Source organism: Schistocerca gregaria, chromosome 9 (genome assembly GCF_023897955.1).
Source record: "Schistocerca gregaria isolate iqSchGreg1 chromosome 9, iqSchGreg1.2, whole genome shotgun sequence".
Lineage (NCBI taxonomy): Eukaryota > Metazoa > Arthropoda > Insecta > Orthoptera > Acrididae > Schistocerca > Schistocerca gregaria.
Genome location: NC_064928.1, coordinates 27,760,127 through 27,786,626, shown reverse-complemented (window position 1 = coordinate 27,786,626; position 26,500 = coordinate 27,760,127). Strand labels below are relative to the sequence as shown.

The 26,500-nt window shown below is 39.3% G+C and overlaps 1 protein-coding gene across 3 annotated transcripts in view; it reads left to right on the top strand.

Annotated features, from left to right (window-relative positions):
• The window catches only part of LOC126291556 (CWF19-like protein 2), a 246,200-nt gene extending 220,537 nt beyond the window's left edge, over positions 1–25,663 (top strand). Inside the window, exons 15-16 of one of the 3 annotated variants that reach the window (XR_007551811.1) lie at positions 1,136–1,317; positions 25,433–25,657. The gene's annotated coding sequence lies outside the window, so the exon portion shown is untranslated. Of the gene's footprint in view, positions 1–1,135; positions 1,379–25,432 lie in introns of those variants that run through there. The other 2 variants (XM_049985067.1, XM_049985068.1) reach the window with 2 other exon arrangements.
• The last annotated feature ends 837 nt before the right edge of the window (positions 25,664–26,500 follow it).

The window sequence follows — 26,500 nt, the reverse complement described above, 5'->3', positions numbered from 1 at the left end:
GCTTTAACTTCTCTGAGTTTTCATTGGAATCACTTTGTGAGTTATACATGGTGTATCATAATTATTGGCATAAATGCATACATTTGAAAGTATATGATAAAAGAAACAAAAAAGTATCAGTAAACATATGTCACCAGATGAACTGTTTGCGAGATAGTTGCTACTTTGTGGTTACCGGTCACCACTGACTTTATTCTATGTAAATATCACCCCAATTAGGAAAAGGTACCAATACTGTACAACATGAAGAAAAGTTATTAGAGATAATTTGGTTGAAGTGCAGGTGTTTTGAATGAACACAATGACATTTACACAAGTGTACTCGTAGTTAAAGAAGTTGTTCAAAGTGTCATCCTTTTCTCAGATGCAGGCCCATACTGCCAGGTACCAAAAATCTGAATGAATTCAATAAACAAGTACTGAACCTGACAGAACGTATGTCACCCAGTAACAGCCTGCCAAAAACCTCTTCCCCTTGTCTCAAAACACCTACCAAATAAAGAAGAAACAAATGTAAGTTGCAGTTGCCGATGCTGTGAGTCAACAGCTTGAATGCTGCGCTCACATACAATGATAGTGGAATTTACAAAATTTGAATATAGCTAGTACAGTGTTCCACTTGGAATCCTTTGAGAAATTTTCTAATTAGCACTGGAATACTGTATGAAAAACTTTTGCGCAGAAGAGTTGTGGTCAGTCACAGTAGATCTTGTTTGCACTTCACTGACTGAAATTTCTCTCTGTGTCTTGCTCAGAGAATCTGAAATTAAGATTAAAACAAAGTAGTGACGGCCTTGTCGTTCAAGATCTGCAACTGTTTCATTTGGATTATGGCAGATTGCATAGGTATAATACCATGAAGATTATTTATAGTGACCTTTGTATATTTTGCAATATTTCAGCTATTTGTTATTAACAAACTATAGACAGGAAATACTATTTTTAAAACTGGCAAACTTTTGTACGAGAAGCTCAGGGGTCCTGTTTGTGTCTGAAAGTGTTATGTGATACAGCACAGGCTCTGTCATATCGTTTCAGTGTGTTTTCTTGGTGTGTAAAGACTTATGTAAACAACTTTCATATTTTCTCTTAAACTGAATTTTACTTAAACTATCTTTTTCCCACTCCATTTCAGGCTGATGTCTCCAGATTCTCATCTCGGGGTCATTATCTTGAGAGGAACTGCAGTGAACTCTCAAGAGTTCATCCAGAGTTCTCGCATTTGGGTTATGGAAGAGGATGTAAGATACTGTAGAGAGCATAAAAGACTACACAAGTCCCATGTTTACCTCTAAAGATGTGCAGATAATAGTGCATGTATGTGGTCTATATATATTCAGTTTACAAAAATACTTAAATAAAGAGACATTATGTATTGTCCTGTTCTAGATATTCAGTACCATCCACTTTTTTTTTTTATGCACTGTATCGGTTTTTCATTATGCAGTGACCATCGTAACTTGCATTTTTGCAACTTGTCCTCTTAAAAACTATGTAAGTAAACTGCAAATACAGATTCAGAATTCACCAAACAAAATAATGCTCAGTGTTGAGGTATAAGTGGTTCATAACACTCTGAACCAATCGGTTAGGGAGAGGCAAACATATTCGTCTTTGGAAAATACAGTCCAACTGAAATTACTTGATAGTTGACACTTCACTCTTTGGAACTGGTTTCATCTAATCAGTATGCTCAACATCACACGCAAACTGTTCGCCTTTGCCAAACTGCCACAAAAATTGGTCAGTTCAGTTTCAGTTCCTTTGTCCAGCTTTTTTCTTGATGTGTTTGGATCCTGAATCATGGATCTGGCACTTTTATTTCGTATTTCATATGCACGATAACCACACCAAAAACAACAACAACACACACACACACACACACACACACACACACACACACACACACACACACACACACACACATGCAATGCTAATAAAATACACACATTTCATACATAGCACTAACCAAACACTACTGGATGCATCCACACAAGATGTGATTCAGTGTCACATAGAAAGTTATCATAATCCTAGAGGTGGGCTTACTTAGGATAACCTTCACAGGACATTGTGTGAAGCCAGATTTTTGAAAGTTGCAGTTCATCATTGTGACTGGATCACCACAGTTATAATTATGATTACTTAATGCAGTATTGTGGCATAGTGTAATAGCAAGCATATTAACCTACCATGTAGGTCATATGTTTGAATCATCAATTGTTTCAAAACATTTTATTATGCTAGATCTAATCAATAGGGTTTTAATTCAAATTTGGAAAGAAAAGTTGCTACTCACCATGTAGCGAAGACACTGAGTCGCAGATAGGGTGAACAAAAAGACTGTCACAATATAAGCTTTTGACCAACAAGGCCTTTGTCAAAAACAGACAACACGCACACACACACACACACACACACACACACACACACACACACACACACACACACACCCTGCCCCGCCTCCCCTCCACCACTTCTCAGCCCTCCATCAACCTCGTGACTGCACCTAGCTCCCCTACTCTCTCTCCACCTTGTTCTTGCTTGGTCACCAGGAACACTTCACTGTCCCCCACCGCTACCGTGCTATCCCTCCCCGTCCCCACCCCAGCAACCCAGTTGCTGCTCCCATCATGCAGTGCTGCTGTTGCTCACAGTGTTGCTTCAGATGCCAGAGGCTGCAGTCTATGTGTGTGTGTGTGTGTGTCATATATTTTTGACAAAGGCCTTGTTAGCTGAAAGCTTATATTGTGACAGTCTTTTTGTTGTGTCTATCTGCAACTCAGCATCTCCGCTACATGGTGAGTAGCAACTTTCCTTTTGGTAATTTTTTTTTTTTATTTCTAATTGTTTGTGCCTCATTTTCATCATCATGTTGAATTTTTTGTTTGTTCTTGTTTTCTTCATGTCATTCTTTTCTTCATTTGAAAGCTGCCTATGTTGCCTATAATCTGCAGCCAAGTGCCAACAAGGACTGCTCATAGGTTGGTAATGTGGCAGCATGTAGCCAGTCTGAGGATAGTTTCAGGTAATCAATGATAGCAAGGAACTGCAGTTTGCTTTTAGCACTGAAACTGAATTTCTTTTCCGTCTTGAGTTTGCTTGTAGAGGTTAGGTATAATTGTTGTGAACAGAGCGATCGTAATTTTATTTCTGCCACAGATTGCTGACCACTGTTTTTTCAGATACACTGCGCATCACGAAATTGTGGTTAGCATAGGACATGAGTTTAAATTCAGGACTACAAAATGCATCATCTGCCACATTCAGTCATTAGTCACTTAAAATCAGATGTTGACGGAGCGAGCACCTTGCATTTCTGACATACCTCGCTATGGCCACTTCCAACATTCCTCTGCGTTACGTGTTAATAGAATTTATGAAGTGACTTGCCACATTTGTGGGTCACCTATAATGGAGCAGTAGCTAGCCTCTGGTGTGGAAAAAACTGTGGTGGCAAGTGACAGATGTCATCTATCGACACTATACTTCACTAGTAACTGGTCCTTTTTGGGGCCTCTTCATTGTTACTCATTCACTGTTTCTTTTATATGTAATTGTGTAACACTGTATCAAATTTTAATTTATTTTCATCTGGCCAGTTTTTAAAAATAAACAAGAGTTATATTTGTTACTTATCATTTAGATTTGTTAGTAAATATTCAATTAAAGTAAAAGTAAAAAAATAGTGACCATTTCTGAGATTCAAAGAAGCAATTTTACATTTACAAAGCTTCTGTGCTACACACTGAGCCATCAATTACAACATTCTCCTACTGGAGGTGTGTGGTATTTGAAGCTGTTGGGAACTGAACCAATTATCAAAGCTGATTCACCGAAGTTTTTGAGAACAGCATTGCACTGCTTTAGGAAATTCGTATCAGGGTGCTGACCTTCAAATCCTGTAAGTAACATTTGTACTGTGTCTTCATTTCCATACACACAGTTGGTAATATCCTCCTGACACAGGTCATTTTTGATATCACCACAGGTGTCGTATCTAAGAAAACAGCTTTTAACCAGTTCCGTACCTCAAGCCCTATTATTGGTCATCGAACAGGGCCCTATCAAAACTAGTTCGGGTTTTCTGAGTTACCCTGAGCACGAACGTCCTCATTTGGGCTAACCTTGACTATGTGCACATTATGCATCTGGTTTTGCCAGTTGGTATCTTCCATGGCTCTCGATTCGAAATTTCATTGTCCCTGGTCGCTATTTGAAACATAATTTTGATGTTACTGATTACAGTCATGCGGCGCCCAGTTGCATTCTGTAACTGCCAGTCCCCGTTCGGGTCATTACCCCCAGTCAGCACCACTTTGTACGCTTGCTCACTGTCACCTCTCTGGCCATTAAATTCTGTCTGATTGAAATTCTGTCCTTGGTTATTTTTATATCCTCACTTGAATTTTTGCCCCTTCTCGTTACCAAATTGGTTCCTGTTGGTTTTGTTGCAAAGGGGTATAGTTGCCAACCGTGTTGGTTATTATTGCTGCTGTGTTGTTCGTGTGTAGTCTCCCTGTGTGCTATCACTTTGTGATTTTGCAGGTATCTCTTCATAAATAAGATCAATAAAATTGAGAACTGAGAGAAAATTCTCTATATCGTGCTCAGGAGTGGTGATTAATTTCTCACATACGTTAGATGGTAGTCGGCTTTTCTAGATTTTTAGGACATCTACGTGGAGGGTGTATACAGGCCAGGGCAAATGGGATTTCTGGAAAAAAACTGGTAATTTTTTCATCTGAGAGAAAACCGGGAACAACCCGGGAATTGTTTAGATAGATTTTTCAGTTAAATTTTTGTGGTTTTGAGTGGTAAAAACTGATACTGTAACAACGAATTTTACTTTAACCCACCACTGAAAAATAATTCTGCTACAATAAAATATAAATGAGGAAAAAACAACAAAATAAAACTTAAGTTGTAAAGGAAATGCGTTATTTACAACAACAAAACACAGTGCACACACAAGCATCTGCCAACAGCAAAATGTGTCAAAGGCTTTAGCACAAAGACTGTCCAATACTTCATTGCAACAAACTGTTTCCAATGATTGTGGCATCAATAAGGTTTACATTTGGTTTGTTTGAGCAGTTGCCAGCAGGCCCATGTGCATGCGCAGTTGAGTCGTGTATCGCCAGTGCCTTGCTTTTGGCTACTTGTCGCGTGGCTGCTGCTTTATCAGCAGTGGCAAGGAGGGCGTAGGGTCCACATGACCCGTGATTAAGTTTGGTGAGTTTGCTGCTTCCTCTTCTGTCAAATGAAAACAAAATGGATCTCTGTGCTGGGAGCTATAAAGTGAATTAAAATACATTCACATAATTATGGAATGCTAAAATATGTTGTTAGTTTCAGTTTTCTGATTTTGTTTCATTTCCAGGGTTTTGACAGTCAGACATTAATTGCCTTTCACAACAATGAAGTTATTTCTGTCAATTTGCTAAAGAAATATGGCTTTTATTAATCTTTTCTCTAGAGGCAGTCAGTTTATTTGAAATATTATTGGCTAGTGTCAAATGTTTGCTGAAGTTTGGGTGCATGTTTTTATCTTCTGGCACGCATGGCATTATGCCATAATAAAGAACCAAACATGAGATAACATAGTACTGGTACTCCAACCAAATTTGCATACAAAAACCATACTGAAAAGCTTAATATCAGGTTGGGGCCTACTTCTTTGTGAATCTCAACAAAACGAATGTGCGTCTTAAGCTGAATTATGCATTTTAGTATGGTTTACAGAATACCGATGCTCTTGGTGTATCGTCGGATGTCCTGTTTCACTTGTGACATAATGTAACGTCTCTTGATGTTATTTAGGTATGAACATATAGGCTTCCTACGTCATCGTAGCTGTGCAAGCACAGTAACGCTGTTCTCTGGTGCTCTGTGACAACTCCTGAACCGAATTCTAACAGGTTGCAGGAAAATATTGCCAATGATGGTTTGAAAAGCTTTACTTTCAGAGTAAATTTCATTTTAAAGAAGGTGAATTATGTGTGTGAATGTGCTTTGAATTTCTTAAATGACAGAGTGTTTGATCCTCATTTAAGGCTTAACACTTTGAGGGCAGCCATGTAGAAGAATTTTGAGCCCAGCGGACAAGACATTTATGCCAGTAATTAAAATGTTACTGGCATATTTGTCTGACATATCTTAAAGTGGAACACATACAAAAAAAAAAAAAAAAAAAAAAAAAAAAGACCAACATTATATGTCAAAGCTTAGCTTTTCTTGCGGCTGTACTAAGTACATTAATTTAAAACATTAACTTTTCCTACTTGTGTGTTCGCACTACTGAACAGTGATGTTGCTATTGGCTGACTACATCATGTGACCTATGCTCTGTATATCTGCTATCATCAGCTGGGGAGATCATGTGACACAACCTACGATCGGCTGAGAAAAGTGAATTGCAAACTCGATTTCGATGCTTCGGAAACTGAGGTGCACACACACACACACACACACACACACACACACACACACACACACACACACACACACAATTGTAGAGCAGTCTGTAGAATAAGCACTGAGGTGAAATGATAAATACATACAACAGCTGTAGTTAAAATTAGGCACTCGACTTGGTGGTACTGACTAATGTACTAATATAATAACTGTGCAGCCCAAGCAACACAGTGTGATGTTGTTGAAGTTTATATATCAATGAAACTAACCAACTTTTGAAAATATAACTGAATATATAGAGAAAGCTGTGCTCACCAACTGGCTTCAGGGAAAAATACATACAAAAAGTCTGTAAATTCCCAAATTTTTGGAGTCAGTAAGGGAAGGGCAAACTTGCACATTTCCTAAGTTTCATATGTGTTCTCTCCAGCTGCTGCTTGGTGAGTATTTTTTTTTTATCTACCCAATTAAATCATTGAAGCTTAGTGCATCTACAATCAACTCATACCAATAGTTAGTGTTAGTGCTCCAGAGAAACTATACTCAATCAGTTTAACCATAATTCCAGTAGACAGACAGACACACATTGTCATTTTACCACAAGAGTCTAACCAGTTTTTATCTAAAACACCTTAATCATTTGGTCATAAAAAGCCATATTTCTAATTCAGGTGCATCATGGCTCCCATAACATTTTAATTCTTTGTGAAATGAACAAATTACAACAAATAGCATCCTAAGTGAGTTACAATGCACTGAGGAGACAGAATGGCTGGCTATGTTCAGCATTAAGAGGCAAAATTCTTTGTACTGCCATTAGATGTATATAAAGGTTGGGGGAAACAATGTCGTAGCATTCGGAACTGTTAGTTCCTTCCTGAGGGAGTAAACAGAGGTTGGCTGGGAAGAAAGGGCAGCTCACTCAGGCTCCAGGACAAGAGGGACTATCTGTAGTGAGATGAAGGGTGAGGCATCAGAGAGAAGAAGACCAGAGGGCGAAGTGTCAGAGAGGGGAAGAGTTACAATAGTAACCAAAGTGGCAGAGATGGCAGCAAAGATGGGCTGAGTGGAATAGATTGAGAAGTGGAGTGAGTAGTCCAGTTTAGAACTAGGATGAAAGGAGAAAATAAGTTCCGGTGAAACAAAGAGTGAGAGAGAATAAAAGTTGAGTGAAAACTAGATTAGGAATCTTTTTCAAACAATGGAAAATCGAGGACATAATAACAACAATATGGAAAGGACGGATGGTTATTAACCACATAGAGGAGCTTTCAGTTGGAGATATGCACAGTGAAAAAGAATGTTAGTAATATTTCAGTTTCCCCTTCTTCTGAAGTAGAAAACACACACACAGTTACTATCTCCAGCTGCTAAGGCCCGGCTGGAACTGTGTCTGACATGAGTGGCTGTCGAGCTGGGGTGGGTAGTGGGAGTACAGAAGAGTTGAGAAGGGGGAGAGGTAGCAGGGTAGGGATGGCCTGCCTGTGGGAGAGGTGCAGGTACTTGGTGAGGAAAACAGGTGTGCCCTTTTTCATTTATCTTAGCATTTACTGTAAATGATTTAGGGAAACCACTGAACTTGCAAATCTAGATGACCACAATCGCTGTGCAAAGGGAGCTGTAGATTGGTTTTGGACCGTAAGTTCTAAGTCTTGGCTCACCTTTTGAACTTTCATTCTTCTTCACCTCCCAGCAGACATCTGAAATATCCTAGTTCATCCTTATGACACTACTGCCAGTTCCTTTACACAATAAATCCCTAGCTCGTTCATTCAACGATACATTATTTTTGACTTGTCATTATTTGTGACTTGTCACTGATATAACTAACACAGTCAAATGCAGATCACCTGCAAACCAGCCATATTGCAAAGCTTTAATGCAGCCGCTGCACAGCTTTTAAGTGGGGTGTGACAGTTGGCTAGCTGTCTTGTATGAGTAGCCAAATTCAGGTTTACATTTTCTGTTTATGAAAATATTGCCTCATAGCATCAAAGGGAAATTACATTTTAAGGTTCCATTCCTTCTCCTTGGGAAGTACCTACAACTGCTAGTCAATTAATACTGAGAGTACATTTCAGCAATGACAGTAACAAACACTAAGCAAAATAGTAGGTTATTTGACATAATGTAATGTACATTGTGAATCAGCCTATATACTGACACCATCCCCATAGTACAGGGTGACACACGAGAGACTGACAGTTTTTTAATGAAATAATACTCAGCCAACTTTAAAATTAATGCATGTTTATTTACACAAAATCAAAGCTCATTATTTGCCATTTTAGTTAACAAAGTTATTTGTGAAAAATAATGTCGTCAAGGTGATGTCCATCATTTCAAATGCAAGACTCCAGTCTCTTCTCAAAATCCTCCATCACACGGACTCTGCAGCAGAGTGTGCACTGCATAGTGAAAATCTCATTCTGGAAACATCCCCCAAGCTGTGGCTAAGCCATGTCTTCGCTATATCCTTTCTTTCAGGAGTGCTAGTTCTGCAAGGTTCGCAGGAGAGCTTCTGTAAAATTTAGAAGGTAGGAGACGAAATACTGGCAGGAGTAAAGCTGTGAGTACCGGGCGTGAGTCGTGTATCGGTAGCTCAGATGGTAGAGCACTTGCCCGCAAAAGGCAAAGGTCTCGAGTTTGAGTCTCGGTCGGGCACACAGTTTTAATCTGCCAGGAAGTTTCAAATCAATGCCAACACAGCCAAGAGCACACCAGATTGTTACTTTTTCTGAGTGTAGAGGACGCCGGGAGACCTGGGATAAGATGTGGATGCTCGGGAGCCCAGGAGCATAGGTTTTGCTTATTTACGGTCCCGTTTAAATGAAAATGAGCTTCATCGCTCATAAATAAAATTTCATTTTCATATTATCCCAAAATCACTTGCATTCTGTAAGCGAAGTCTTCTCGTACAGCAAAATCAGTTTCCTTAAGTTGTTGGACAATGAGCATTTGTAGGGATGGAATTTTAATTCTTTCTGCAAAATTTGTCTAACCGATTCTCGATTGATTCATAACTCACTAGCACGACATCTAGCTGACTGTCATGGGCATCTGACTGCCGCTTGCCTTACCCTTTCAACATTTTCTGGTGTTGTTACTCTGCGTCTTGGCCCAGGATGCTTCTTATCCTGTATGTTTCCAGTTGATCTGAAGTTTTCCACCCATCTGAGGATTGTGTTACGGCTCGGAACAGCTCCATGTCAACCGATATTAAACCGTGCACGAAACAGTCGCTGCGTATCAATAATAGACTCACCACTTTTCATGAAACTGTCATAGACAAACACTCGGCGTTGGAAGTCCCACTGCTCCATAGTCACTGAGTAAATGAAGTGGCGTCTTGCGTAGATCAGAGCTATCCCCACCATGACCACCTCCCACCACCGCGCCCTCAGTACTACGCAGTTCAACACCGTCCGTCTCCCATGTGACAACCTGTATTACTAATGTACATTCAATCTCTTTGGAGATCGACACTCTCTGTCTGTCTGTGTGTGCACGCATGTGCATGCATGCATCCCCAATGGCTCGTGCATGTAAACATTAATGAAGAGTGCAGAGGTGCACTGCCATTTTAGCCACAGTCCCAGCACGTTACCAACATCAACTTAGATTGTAATTGGTTCAGTGCAGCAGATGTTAAACAACTGTTATTTCATAAACATAGATGAATTAGCTCCGTTATAATCCAAAACTGTACAAGGCTATATCAATCACACATTTTAGTAAGACATGCACTGTGACGTTCAAAGCTGCAGCAGATGTGGGACAGGCACTTGTCCACATCAAAAATGCTCGGATCCCGATACCGTACAGCCGTGCAGTAATGACAGATGTGGAATGTACCGTTATCATCGTACACTGCTGTCTTTAGCCAGCTCAGCTACAAAAACAAATCATGAACACTTCCTTATGCATTTTGCTGACACTATCGACAGCTCAGCCGTGTGCTTGTTGACTTGGGCTGTAGTGCTAGTACAATTTACAGCTGTCTTCCTTGTGCTACTGTTGTCTCAAAAAATCTCACTACACTCTTTGCCATTTGTGACTTGGTTTGTTCACTTCCTCGTCATCACACTTCCATCAGAAAGTGGAGTCAAGGAAATCGGCAAAAGCATCTCAATACCATGCTCTGGCAGATGCAGTTAATTGAGCCACTGACAGTCATGGCTCTTACACACCCACTTAATTTGCAGCCATGGAGGGGGTAGGGGATGGAGAAATAATCACTAGGCTACTAACAATTAAGTTATTTTAAAAAATTGTTCGCAAACTAGTCATCCCTTAAATAAACCAATAACCTTTAAGATGGAATAGGCAGTTGTGTTACCAAGGCTACTGGCAACTTGAGCTTACAACTACACACAATTGAGACTCCATATATAACCGAATCTGAAGGTACAAATAATTTCGTAGTATATACTGATTGTAAAATGCCATAACATTTTGAACGGGAAGGTTAATAGTAATTAATCTTAGGCTTGGATAAATGAACCCTTATAACTGTCCGGTTCTGTAAATTATGAACCAAGAGAGTGATTGGGGCGATGAACCTTAAACTTTCCCATGGCCCAGTGAGCTGAAGTATCGTCTTCTAAGCAACTTCATTGGCCATTTTTCTAGCCTTGACAAAATTTTTAACAATGGTGTCTGTTTGAAGTAAGGTCAGACTCCTACACTTGTACGCTCAGCCGCCCACTAATGCACACACGAAATTGTTGTCTTTTGCTCCACTGCAGTTGTTTCTTATAATGTGTGCATCTTTCATGAGTGGAAGGAGATCTTTAATGTACCAGATGTTAGATAATGATGAAGCAGACTGATAAGCCAAGATGAGAAAAATTGATGACTGTTCATGACTTTTGCGTACAGCAGTATTAAAGGCAAAATTGATCCATAGAAGGAGTACACCCCACTCGATGTGGTCCTGTAGTTGGAGATTGGTGATAGTATTTAAAGAACAACTCAAGGAATGCTTTGTGTGTAACAGTTTTTTTGTTTATTATTGTGAAGTGGTACCACCATTAGAGCAGGCAAACCCGTTTAAAACACATTTTGAACAGTATTAGGAAAAGGACAGATTGCTACTCGCTGTAAAGATGACATATTGAGTTGCAGACAGGCTCAAAGAAAATACTTGCACAGTACAGCTTTCATCCAAAGCCTTCTTCAGTAAAGAAAGATATAAAAGTGTTTAAAATACATTTTGGGAACTTACTGAATTATGACCAACAGCGGTGACTACGCAAATGTGGGCTTAGTTTAATAGAGTGGAAGTCCTCAAACCATCAGAGGAAGAAATCAGTGTTGCACTAAAGTATCTCAACAACAGCAAAGTTTCAGGATGTGGTGATAAAACAGGAGATGTGCTCCATTTGTGAAACGTTGATGGATGTTTGAAGCTGTTAATATCTACCATTTGAAGAGCAGAAATAATTCCTGTAGAATGGAAGGGACCAATTATATATCCCAGCTGATCCTACAGATGTATCCAACTACCGAGAGATTTCATTACTTGAAATTGCTTATAAACTCTTTAAAACACTGCTGCTAAACTATTGCCTGAAGCAAATGTAGGCCCCCATCAATCAGGCTTTGTCTCTGGTTGGTTGACTCTTGGTCACATATTTACCTTGAGGCAGCTGATAGGAAAATTTTAAAAGTTCGGTCAGGAATTACAGTTCATCTTCATTTATTTAAGGTAAGCTTCTGACAGCAATGGCCGCTCCATGGAATGGAGAACGTTAGAAGAATTTCACTTCTTAATGAAACACACCCCACAAATTGCAGTTTGGTACACTCAATCAACTTATCAAGTACACTTAGGCAACCAGCTATCGCCATCATTCAATATTCACAATAGATTGAGACAAGGAGAACAATTGGCACCAAACGCATTCACTTGGTCTTGGAAAAAGTAGACTGCCACACCTGACACACCAAATAAATTGAAAAGGTGGGAGCACACACCATCCCGGCATTTCCCAGCGATGTTGCGGTCCTTGGCAACACCCTGGAGAAATTATCACTGATACTCCCCAATTTCTCCACAGCATGAAGAAAGTTGGGCTTGTGGTTTGTGATGATAAAATGTCTCATCATATGATGTTGCCTGGCTCTCCTTCCTTACATTGTTGTTGGTGGGTATATCTCTGAATGAATTCAATTACCTTGGGTCCATACTGACTAGTAAAAGTGAAGTGAGGAAAGAAGTGCATCAATAAATAATGAACATTAATTATATGTTCTTTCATCTGAACAGTTTATTCAAGTCACATGTAATATGAGAAGAAAAAGATTCAGCTGCATATGACACTAGTGTGGCTGATACTTGTATGTGGTTGTGAAACTTGGGAGACAGCAACAACTGAAGAAGCAGTCTATGCCTTCTAGAGAAAGATACTTTGAAAGATCTATGGACCCATCTACAATACCATGGAATGTAAATTGGAACAAAGAAATATGCAGTTTGCAGAACCACACATTGGCTAAATATTAGGGCAGAAAAGGTTGTGGTGGTTTGGCCACGTTTTTCAAGCTGATGAATCCTTCGCTAATCAAGTCCTCCACTCTCATCTTTATGGAAAATAACCAAGGGGTTATCCAAAGATGTGATGGAAGGGTTGAGTACTACCAGTCCTTAAACAAATGGAGCCAGCAGTGCTGGAAGATGAAGCTAGAGACCAACAATGATGGACTACCATGTGCTGTAGTTACATCCCCTGTTGTGACTGACGGACTTACCTTTTTTTATTGTAATTTTTGTTTTGTTTCTTTATAATTTTTGAACAATGGAAACTCCAGGTTGGAATGACAGAAATATAAGGAAAATACAGATTGCTACTTACCACTTACAATTAGCTTTGAGGCAAAGTCTTTATCAGAAAAAGAAAGAGAAACACACACACACACACACACACACACCATTCATTCGCGCAAGCAAGCACACGTCATACACACATGACCTCCAACTCAGGCAGCTCAGACCAGAATGCAACTGTCACGTGGGATGTAAGTGGCTATCTGGAGGGGGCAGGGAAGGGGAAGGGGTAGAAGTGTATGGGTGGGGAGAGAGGGGAGCACAGTCTTATGGAGTGTGTAGGAACTATACTTCCAATAGGCACATCGTCTGAAGGCTGTGGGGAAAAATAAAGCAAAAAGGTGAAAGACAGACAGGTGCGTCGGCAGAGGGCAGCACACAAAGAGAGTGGGAGAGAAGAAACTGTTGGATGGAGGGTGTGGGAACACTATGTTACTGTAGAAACTAGGTGCATAACAATGCTAATTCATGACAAAATATTTTGTTTTTCTGACTTGTGTTACAACTGCCGCAGTATTAGAAAGAACTAGTTAATTTTACTTAACAAACAGTGCCAAAATAAATGTAATCAAATCGCAAAACCACACCAGTCTTGGGTGCTTTTCGAATTCATATTAATATTATACAACAACTTTATTATTTTTAATGTAACAAAAAGTTAAATTATACGTTACAACATCTTAAACTCAATAGAAAGTGCAGCAGATAAGTGTAAAAGGAATCCAAAAGATGTTTTTATCCATGTGGGAACGAATTCCCTTCAAAGCAGCAGTGAAGAATAAATCAAAAACCACACAAGGAACCTTATTTGAATGGCCAGAAGCCTCTACACGACTTCTAGAATAATAATCAGTGGTGCTGTGTCGAGGAGATTTGTGAGTGACAGTTATGTGTAGAGAATAAATGGCAATAAAAAAACAATGCAGTAAACTAGGTGTCATTTTCATTGATCCCAACAAAACCCTAAGTGCAAGGTGTCTTGCCAAGGATGCTCTACATCTGAGTAAGTTAAGATAAAAATATTTAGTAAGATGTTCACAGATACTTGCCATCTAAAAATGAGGGAACTGACAAGTAGTGATTGGAGAAATCTTATGAAGAAATACAAGAGAGCAAGCTAAGCCATTATCTTGAAAGAAACGTGCTAAAGCCTTTGAAAAACTCCAAAATAGACGAATTGGAAATTTGCAAATACTATAGTTTGTGTTATTAAAAAGAGCACTGGTTTCCTGAGGGCACGATTAAAATTTTAAGCAAAACAGGGAATTACAGGTTAGCAAGTAGTTCTGCAGAAGGAACAGGTCACATGGAGGCTCATGTGTACCTCTGCATAGTGATATAAATTATGAAACCAGAAATGGTCTTCAGTAACTCTTATAGTAATCTCAATATATAGAATCCCCAGGAGGTCAACAACAGAACTATTGTTATCTAAGTTTCAAATTATGCTAGAAGACTTTAGTAGAGAAAGAAAGAAAGAAATCTAATAGCTGCTGATGTTAGTATTGATATCACATGTGATAGTACATGGTATGGCAAATAAAAGTACCCCATCTGAGTGGATACGATCGGAATTTGTAATAGCATTCTACTTCCAACAGATTGGAGCAACTACCCATACAGCCGGACGAACATTGGAGCACATTTACAAAACTTTCATGCCTGACAGAGATGTTAGCAGAGATCAGTCTGGTCGCAGCCCTAACTGACCTCTCAGGCCATCTGTTCTGTCTGTGTGTGATTACTTTGTGTGGGGAGCCCCCAAGTCTAAGGTGTATTGCAACAATCCTCTTAGCCTTCAAGAATTGCAGCAGAATATTTCGGATCAGACTGCAGCAATTTCAGCAGTCCAGCTTCGATCCACCCATAACATGCTGATCAGGCCCAAAAGTGGTTAATTTCATCTGCTTTAATCATGTTAGTACTGTATTTTCTTTCCTCTTCTGGTTTTTTGTACCCAGGAACTCTGTTCTCCAGACCAGTTTTATTTGCCCCACCCTGTAGCTATGTTTCAAGACTGAATTTCTTTGAATCTACTGGAGGCAATAGTCAGTGAGTAACCTGTATTGACAATGTTTTAACTAATTATATAAATGAAGGTCTCTGTAAATTTTGTGTAGATTTAATTACAATATTATGAAAAGGATAGTTGCTACACACCATATAGTGGAGGTGCTGAGTTGCAGGTAGGCACAACAGACAGGCTGTCAGCAAGTAAGCTTTCAGCCAAAAAGGCCTTTTCGGAATTAGACAACTCCTCTCTCTCTCTCTCTCTCTCTCTCTCTCTCTCTCTCTCTCTCTCTCTCTCTCTCTATCTCTCTCTCTCTGACCTCAGCAGGCAGAGACTGTTGTTGTGCATGTGAATTGTTTGTTTGTTTGTGTGTGTGTGTGTGTGTGTGTGTGTGTGTGTGTGTGTGTGTGTGTGTGTTTTGTCTAAATACTTTTCATAATATTGTCATTATTCCAACCTGCATTTACCATTGTTTGATTTTGTCTAGTTTTAAGTATTTCAGATCATTGTACATTATTGATGAGCTGGCACAGACAGACGAATATTTCAAGTGTGAAAACCCATAGGAGAAGGAACTTCGGTAAAGAAAACTTGCTAATTTAGTGATACACTGATGTAACAAAAGTCATGGGATAGTGATATGCACATATATAGTTGGCAGGAGTATCATGCACATGATGTATAAAAGGGCAGTGCACTGGCCGAGCTGTCATTTGTACTCGGGTGATTCACGTGAATAGGTTTCCGACGTGATTATGGCTACACAGTGGGAATTAAAAGGCTTTGAATGTGGAATGGTAGTTAGAGCTAGACACGTGGGACTTTCCATTTCGGAAATCTTTACAGAATTCAATGTTCTGAGATCCACAGTGTCCAGAACTTGTTGAGAATGCCAAATTTCAGGTATTACGTCTCAAAACACACAGTGCAGTGCTCAACGGGGCTGTTTCCCAGATATATGTGCTGAAGTCAAAGCACTTTTCTAAAGGTGCCAGGAGAGGTCATGGGAAATCATCATCCTACCTCAGTTCTACCAGTCATATCTACAACATTTGATAAAGTTGCTGTTGCCCAAATTCAAAACTTAATCGCAAAATATTCTTATTCTGAACAATGAATTTGGTTTTAAAAGAAGGGGAAAAACACCATAGAGGCAGTGAACAGTTTCATTGACAAAATAAGTACATCATTGGACAATAGCTATAGTGTGGCAGGCATTTTCTATGACCTCACAAAGATTTTTGATTCTGGAAGTCATCCATTGCTTGTTCACAAACTTGAAAACATTTGGGGCAGTGCCCTGCAATGGCTTAAATCCTCCTTGTAAAAAGAAAGCAAAGAGAAGCATTTCTTTAAATGGAGTAACTTATTATTCTGACTAGAAAAAAAATAGCTCAGGGTGTTCCACAAGGCTCCATATTAGGCCCAGTCATGTTTCTCTTCTGTGTTAATGACATGCCATTAAATATCAGCTCCCCATCAGTTCTGCTCGCAGATGATTTTTATGTGTTAGTTGAACAAGTATTGTATTCAAGAGTAGCATCACATATTTGTAAAAATGAAGTAGTAACAAAATGTCAGTTTTGTTTTCAGAAAGGCTTTTCAACATAAAATGCTATACATGCTTTCACTGATCAAATATTAAATGCACTTAATAGCTGAACATCACCCATTGGGATATTTTGTGATCTCAAGGCTCCATATTAGGCCCAGTCATGTTTCTCTTCTGTGTTAATGACATGCCATTAAATATCAGCTCCCCATCAGTTCTGCTCACAGATGATTTTTCTGCGTCAGTTGAACAAGTATTGTATTCAAGAGTAGCATCACATATTTGTAAAAATGAAGTACTAACAAAATGTCAGTTTTGTTTTCAGAAAGGCTTTTCAACATGAAATGCTATATATGCTTTCACTGATCAAATATTAAATGCACTGAATAGCTGAACATCACCCATTGGGATATTTTGTGATCTCTCAAAGGCATTTGATTGTGTGAATTGTGAAATTCTTCTAGATAAACTTAAGTATTGTGCTATGAGGGGGACACTGCACAAATGGTTTAATTCATGCTTAAATGGAAGAATACAGAAGGTTGAAATTAACGAGCAGTGTCCTCTAACTGGGAAGGTATCAAGAATTGTGTTCCACAGGGTTCAGTCTTGGGTCCCTTATTGTTCTTAATGTATATTAACAACTTGCCACTCTATATTCATGAAGATACACTGCTAATTCTTTTTGCCGGTGATACAAGTATAGTAATCACACCGAACAAGCATGAATCATATGAGGAAATTGCAAATAATGTCTTTCAGAAAATTATTAAGTAGTTCTCTACAAATGGACTCTCACTAAATTTCGAGAAAACACAGTTTGTACAATTCTGTATAGTAAATGGCATAACACCATTGATAAATATAGACTATGAACATAAGTCTGTTGCTAAGGCAGAATACTCAAAATTTCTGGGTGTGTGAACTGATGAGAAATTGAATTGGTAGAAACACATTGATGATCTGCTAAAACGGTTCAGCTTCTTGTGCTATTAGGGTTATTGCAAATTTTGGTGATAAGCATGTTAGTAAATTAGCCTACTATGACTATTTTCACTCACTGCTTTCATATGCCATCATGTTTTAGGGCAATTCATCATTAAGGGAGAAATTATTCATTGCACAAAAGCGTGTAATCAGACTAAACCTGGAGCCCACCCAAGATCACCTTGCAGACATTTATTTAAGGAACTCGGGGTATTCACAGTACCTTCGCAATATGTATATTCACTTTGAAATTTGTTATTAATAACTGACCCCAAATTAAAAAATAACAGTGAAGTGCATAGCTACAACACTAGAAGAAAGGATGATCACTATTCTGGATTAAATCTCACTTTGGCGCGAAAAGGGGTGAATTATGCTGCCACAAAATACTTTGGTCATTTGCCAAATAGTATTAAAAGTCTGACAGATAGCCAACCAACATTTAAAAGCAAATTAAAAGAAAAATATAAATGACAAATCGTTCTACTCAATAGGTGAGTTCTTATACATGAAGTAGTAACTAAAAAAATAATAATTAATTATTTTGTGTAAAGAAAACGTAGGTTAAAGTGACATGTTCCACATCATTACGAACTTTCGTATTCACGATCTATGGAACAAGGATTAATCTATGTATGTATGTACATCAGGATACAGAAAAAATGCACAAATTTGTGATCAGTACCCTCAGCAACTTAGAAAATTGGTCCCAGCTAAATGGGTTGAATTTAACATATCTAAGGCTCACATGAACCATGGACCTTGCTGTTGGTGGGGAGGCTTGCGTGCCTCAGCGATACAGATGGCCGTACCGTAGGTGCAACCACAATGGAGGGGTATCTGTTGAGAGACCAGACAAACATGTGGTTCCTGAAGAGGGGCAGCAGCCTTTTCAGTAGTTGCAGGGCCAACAGTCTGGATGATTGACTAATCTGGCCTTGCAACATTAACCAAAACGGCCTTGCTGTGCTGGTACTGCGAACGGCTGAAAGCAAGGGGAAACTAGAGCCGTAATTTTTCCCGAGGACACGCAGCTTTACTGTATGATTAAATGATGATGGCGTCTTCTTGGGTAAAATATTCCGGAGGTAAAATAGTCCCCCATTCGGATCTCTGGGCGGGGACTACTCAGGAGGACGTCGTTATCAGGAGAAAGAAAACTGGCATTCTACGGATAGGAGCGTGGAATGTCAGATCCCTTAATCGGCCAGGTAGGTTAGAAAATTTAAAAAGGGAAATGGATAGGTTAAAGTTAGATATAGTGGGAATTAGTGAAGTTCGGTGGCAGGAGGAACAAGACTTTTGGTCAGGTGAATACAGGGTTATAAATACAAAATCAAATAGGGGTCATGCAGGAGTAGGTTTAATAATGAATAAAAAAATAGGAGTGCGGGTAAGCTACTACAAACAGCATAGTGAACGCATTATTGTGGCCAAGATAGACACAAAGCCCATGCCTACTACAGTAGTACAAGTTTATATGCCAACTAGCTCTGCAGATGACGAAGAAATTGATGAAATGTATGATGAGATAAAAGAAATTATTCAGGTAGTGAAGGGAGACGAAAATTTAATAGTCATGGGTGACTGGAATTCGTCAGTAGGAAAAGGGAGAGAAGGAAACATAGTAGGTGATTATGGATTGGGGCTAAGAAATGAAAGAGGAAGCCGTCTGGTAGAATTTTGCACAGAGCATAACTTGATCATAGCTAACACTTGGTTCAAGAATCATAAAAGAAGGATGTATACATGGAAGAATCCTGGAGATACTAAAAGGTATCAGATAGATTATATAATGGTAAGACAGAGATTTAGGAATCAGGTTTTAAATTGTAGGATATTTCCAGGGGCAGATGTGGACTCTGACCACAATCTATTGGTTATGACCTGTAGGTTAAAACTGAAGAAACTGCAAAAAGGTGGGAATTTAAGGACATGGGATCTGGATAAGCTGAAAGAACCAGAGGTTGTACAGAGTTTCAAGGAGAGCATAAGGGAACAGTTGACAGCAATGGGGGAAAGAAACACAGTAGAAGAAGAATTTGTAGCTCTGAGGGATGAAGTAGTGAAGGCAGCAGAGGATCAAGTAGGTAAAAAGACGAAGGCTGCTAGAAATCCTTGGGTAACAGAAGAAATATTGAATTTAATTGATGAAAGGAGAAAATATAAAATGCAGTAAATGAAGCAGGCAACAAGGAATACAAACGTCTTAAAAATGAGATCGACAGGAAGTGCAAAATGGCTAAGCAGGGATGGCTAGAGGACAAATATAAGGATGTAGAAGCTTATCTCACTAGGGGTAAGATAGATACTGCCTACAGGAAAATTAAAGAGACCTTTGGAGAGAAGAGAACCACGTGTATGACTATCAAGAGCTCAGATGGCAACCCAGTTCTAAGCAAAGAAGGGAAGGGAGAAAGGTGGAAGGTGTATATAGAAGGTTTATACAAGGGCGATGTACTTGAGGACAATATTATGGAAATGGAAGAGGATGTAGATGAAGACGAAACGGGAGATACGATACTGCGTGAAGAGTTTGACAGAGCACTGAAAGACCTGAGTCGAAACAAGGCCCCGGGAGGAGACAACATTCCATTAGAACTACTGACGGCCTTGGGAGAGCCAGTCATGACAAAACTCTACCAGCTGGTTAGCAAGAAGTATGAGACAGGTGAAATACCCTCAGACTTCAAGAAAAATATAATAATTCCAATCCCAAAGAAAGCAGGTGCTGACAGATGTGAAAATTACCGAACTATCAGTTTAATAAGTCACAGCTGCAAAATACTAACACAGATTCTTTACAGATGAATGGAAAAACTGGTAGATGCGGACCTCGGGGAGCATCAGTTTGGATTCCGTAGAAATGTTGGAACACGTGCGGCAATACTGACCTTACGACTTATCTTAGAAGAAAGATTAAGAAAAGGCAAACCTACGTTTGTAGCATTTGTATACTTAGAGAAAGCTTTTGACAGTGTTGACTGGAATACTTTCTTTCCAATTTTAAAGTTGGCAGGGGTAAAATACAGGGAGTGAAAGGCTATTTACAATTTGTGCAGAAATCAGATGGCAGTTATTAGAGTCGAGGAGCATGTAAGGGAAGCAGTGGTTGGGATAGGAGTGAGACAGGGTTGTAGCCTCTTCCCGATGTTATTCAATCTGTATATTGAGCAAACAGTAAAGGAAACTAAAGAAAAATTTGGAATAGGTATTAAAATTCATGGAGAAGAAGTAAACTTTGAGGTTCGCCGATGACATTGTAATTCTGTCAGAGACGGCAAAGGACTTGGAAGAGCAGTTGAACGGAATGGACAATGTCTTGAAAAGAGGATATAAGATGAACATAAACAAAAGCAAAACGAGGATAATGAAATGTAGTCAAATTAAATCGGGTGATGCTGAGGGAATTAGATTAGGAAATGAGACACTTAAAGTAGTAAAGGAGTTTTGCTATTTAGGATGTAAAATAACTGATGATGGTCGAAGTAGAGAGGATATAAAATGTAGACTGGTAATGGCAAGGAAAGCATTTCTGAAGAAGAGAGCATTGGAGGGCAGCGTGGAGGGTAAAAATCGTAGAGGGAGACCAAGAGATGAATACACTAAGCAGATTCAGAAGGATGTAGGTTGCAGTAGGTACTGGGAGATGAAGCAGCTTGCACAAGATAGAGTAGCATGGAGAGCTGCATCAAACCAGTCTCAGGACTGAAGACAACAACAACAACAACAACAACAACAACAAGGCTCACATGATACAATTTAAAACCAAACGGTCAAAATGTAAATGGATTAAGATTATCCATGACAGCCAAGATAACTGTCTCTTAGGGTTAAATCTGGATAAATATTTGAGCTGACAGGCATACATTGAGTACCTAGCAAGCAAATTGAGTAGCTTTGCATTTGCTATACAAATATTATTAATTGCAAGTGACACAGCCACATGAAAGTAGTGTGTACAGTCTACTTTGAGTCCGTTATTAGGTCTGGTATTGTTTTGTGGAAAACTTGACAAATGCAGAGTGGATAGTAAAAATAGAAGTAAAAATGATTCGAAATTTGTGCCCAGTAAATCGTTTAAGAACCATGTTGTCCATTACTTAGAAAACTCAAATTTTAACACTGCTGTCTCCATATATACACTGCTGGAAAAAAAAAAAAACTAGTACACCTGGAAAGACGACGTTGATTCTGATCCAATGACAGCACATGGCACCTCGGGCTAGTAGGTGTACTGATAATGGTTTCAACATCATCTGCTAAAAGACAGTGTAATGGCATTGCTGCCAGGGTGCCATCTGTGTCTGCTCTTTAATAGGGAATGCTCATAGCCAAAAGGCTCAGTGTAGTGCAAATGTGTGAAGCAAGCAGGCAACCATGCCATGGAGATGCACTCGTGCTTAGTATGTGAACATTCTCACACTTGTGGATGATGTTCTGGAAGTCCACACAGCACAGATGCCCACCAATATCATTGTATTGTAAGGGTAGCAGTGGCATATTGTACAGCTACAGATAAGAGGGCTTGTGAGCCAAGACATGTCAACACAAACTGTTGGGAACCGGTTATTAGTAAAGGGACTATGGGCATGCACTCCTCTAGCTTGTGTTCCACTCACGCCACACGATTGAACTGCACTGGTCAACTGGTGCCGTTAAAGGATCACTTGGAAGATGGAATGGCACACTGTGGCCTTCAGTGGTGAAAGCAGATTCTGTCTGTGTACAAGTGATGGTCATCTGTGCATATGACATAGACCTGGTGAGCACTGTCTTGTAAAGAGCATTCGTCCAAGCGTCGGGTCTTATTGTTTGCGGTATGATAAGCTACACCACTTGTTCACCTTTGGTGTTTCTGGAGGAGACACTAACCAGTGCTCAATATGTGCAGACTGTTATTAGAACCTTTCTTTTGCCGGTTTTGCGACAGGAGGATGATGGGCTGCCTGTGAAGCTCAATGTGCTCTGCAAGACATGCAGAAACTTCGGTGGCTAGCACGATCTCCACACTTGTCTCCACTCAAGCTCAAGTGGGATATGATGGGACGAGATTTGATTCATGTGACTTGCCAAATAACAACTCCTACATAACTACAGGAACAGGTTGAGCAGGCATGGCATAATGTATCCCAGAACAGTACGTGCCATCTGTACATACTAATATGGGTGATTCAGTATGGGTCGATAGCTGGTACCTTAGAACCATTTGTGCTATTAATGTGTAAATATAATCATATCATGTACTCCATAAGCACAGTTGTAATAATAAATCCTGAGTGAACTGGAAACCTCTAAAAGGGAGTACTAATTTTTTTCTGGCAGTGTATGTAAGATAAATATCTTTCTGTATACCAAACATGAATTATTTGAAAGAAACCATTTTGAAAGTCTCTTCGGGTTTGCTGCCAGATCCTAAAATCAACTTGACTCGATATTTCAGTGATCCAACTGGTCGCCATCTTCAGGAAAATGCTGCTTCTGCTGATGAGGCCCACTGAGAACTGACGCCAGGTTGCAATTCGACGTCCTATATAGGCCACCGTTCAGTACACAGTGCATGCGCTGCCCATCACAGTTTCTGCCTTCCAAAACAGGGAGGTGGCGCCACCCTTAGTGAAACACTGCTGGCAACGATATATCGCAATCAAGGCCGCATCGAAGAATGTGGATGATACCTTCTTCGTTTGGCCGCATGGACGTGATGCTTTTAACAGATTTTTGGACCACTTCAACTGTCTTCATCCCTGTATCAAATTTACTAGGGAGGTTGAAAATGATGGGATGCTTCCATTTTTAGACGTTATGGTTTATAAAAAAAAACCAGATGGTATTTTGGGACCCATTGTTCACCGAAAGTCGACACACGCAGATTGGTATCTGCATCCTAAGAGTTGTCATCCACCACACCAACACAGTGGCGTCCTTAGGACTTTCGTACGGAGAGCATATGCCATTTCTGACGCAGACAGCTTAACCCAAAAACTTGAGCATTTGATGGCTGTTTTTAAGGAAAATGGACACAGTGAGAAGCAGATTTGTTGGGCTATGGAGTTTGGACCATCTCCGAAGGTGTATGAAGAGGAACATAGATCGGTGGCCTTTCTTCCTTATGTTGGAGGCTTATCATTTAAGATTGAATGAATTTTAAGGAATTTTAACATTAAGAGCCTGTTCCGTCCAGGTGTGTGGAACATCGCCAGTGATAAGAGGCTACAACAGCCAGAAAAATTGGCAGTAGCAGAACACTGCCTAAATGAGGGACACAGTATGACATTTGATGAAACTGTGGTTGTTGCCAACATTTCCGGTTTTTGGAACAGTGTCTATAAAGAGGTGATTGAAATTAGGTTGGCCGATAATTTAATCAACAGAGACAATGGGTTTCCTTTTAGCAAGACATGGAATCCTGTATTATCTCGCTTCAAAACTGAACGTTCTTCGGTGCGGCCTTGATTGCAATATATTGTTGGCAGCAGAGTTTCACTAAGGGCGGCGCCACCTCCATGTCTAGGAAGGCAGAAACCGGGATCGGCGGCACATGCACTGTGTACTGAATGGTGGCCTATATAGGACGTCGATTTGCAACCTGGCATCAGTTCTCAGTGGGACTCATCAGCAGAAGCAGCATTTTCGTGAAGATGGCGACCAGTTGGATCGCCGAAATATCGAGTCAAGTTGATTTTAGGATCCGGCAGCAAACACGAAGAGACTGTCAAGACTTATTACACTGGGAAAGCCTATGTAACCACACGAAACCATTTTGTTTATTCACATAACACAAGAAAGAAAGAAAATGTTATGGTTACCACCACCTCAAATTGTATGCAGAGGGATCTCAATATATGGAAATAAAAATTTATAATATATTAAAAAGGACAAGTTAATGCAGATGAATTTAAGTCCACTTAAAAAAAGCTACATGAGGTGTTGATACTGAAATGTTGTTACTCAGTGGATGAATTCATGCAGGATGAACTGGAAATGTGAGTCGGACTCAAAGTGTTACATATCGTAAGAAGTATCATTTTAATTATGTTCTTTATTTTAGTATTATTATTTATTTGTTTAAAAATCATTTTAAATATATTAAACAATTTTGACATGCCTCCTGTATGCAAACCAAATAGATTGCAAATGGATGTCCTTAGATGAATAAACCACAATTCCACTATTATCGCTGAATTGACTTAGCCACATTACATCTGTAAACGAAGAAAAAAAAGTTCACTCTTACTCCCAATTAGAACAACAAATTCCGCATTTTCATGAAAATATTAAGACCACAAGCCCATTAACAGTTCTGAGAAACAAAATTGTCTCCCATCAACGACATTAACATTAATCGTAAAGTCAGTACTGTTTTTTGTTTAAAAATGGCTATAGAATACAGCTACTGTGTTTTTCAGTTAGTATATTAGTGTTATCATCATATAACATCATCTGTATTTATCATAAAATAATAGTTAACTGCGTGTTATAAGAGCATACGTACTTTTCATTCACCTAATATGTATCTTTAGTTATTGAATCTACAAAATGAAAACAGTGGAAGGAATGGCTGACAAGTTACATTTTTAAATGTCTGTTTAATTGTCACACAAATTATCTCATCTAATTCTTTTATTTCTTTCAGAAATGCCTCTGTTCCACCAATGAACCAGCTACTACTAACATTCAGATACTTTGCCTCTGGTGATTTCTTTCTGTCCATTGGAGACTTTGTTGACATTGACAAGGGGACAGCCAGCAGGATTATTAAAAGTATGTGTATGTCAATGGACAACATGCTCAAGAGAGAGTTTTTTTAATTATTTCAGTTTTCCATTGTAATTAAATGAAAATAAAATAAACAAGTGTAAAAGGATTAATATATTTTTATTCTGAAACCATTTGCTTTAATTTCTCTTTTCTAATACTAATTTTGAGCTTTGTTGTTGTTGTTGTTGTTGTTGTTGTTGTTCAGTCCAGAGACTGGTCTGATGCATCTCTCCATCCTACCTTATCCTATGCAAGCTTCTTCATCTCTGAGTAACTACTGCAACCAACATTCTGAGTTTGCTTAGTGTATTCATCTCTTGGTCTACCTCTACAGTTTTTACCCTCCACGCTGCCTTCCAATACTAAATTGGTGATCCCTTGATGCCTCAGAACATGTCCTACCAATCGATCCCTTCTTCTTGTCAAGTTGTGCCACAAACTCCTCTTCTCCCCAATTATATTCAGTACCTCTTCATTAGTTATGTGATCTACCCATCTAATCTTCAGCATTCTTCTGTAGCACCACATTTCGAAAGCTTCTATTCTCTTCTTGTCCAAACTATTTATCGTCCATGATTCACTTCCATACATGGCTACACTCCATACAAATACGACTTCCTGATACAAAAATCTATATTCGATGTTAACAAATTTCTCTTCTTCAGAAACGCTTTCCTTGCCATTGCCAGTCTACATTTTATATCCTCCGTACTTCGACCATCATCAGTTATTTTGCTCCCCAAATAGCAAAACTCCTTTACTACTTTACGTTTCTCATTTCCTAATCTAATTCCCTCAGCATCACCCGACTTAATTCGACTACATTCCATTATCCTCGTTTTGTTTTTGTTGATGTTCATCTTATATCCTCCTTTCAAGACACTATCCATTCCATTCAACTGCTCTTCAAAGTCCTTTGCTGTCTCTGACAGAATTACAATAT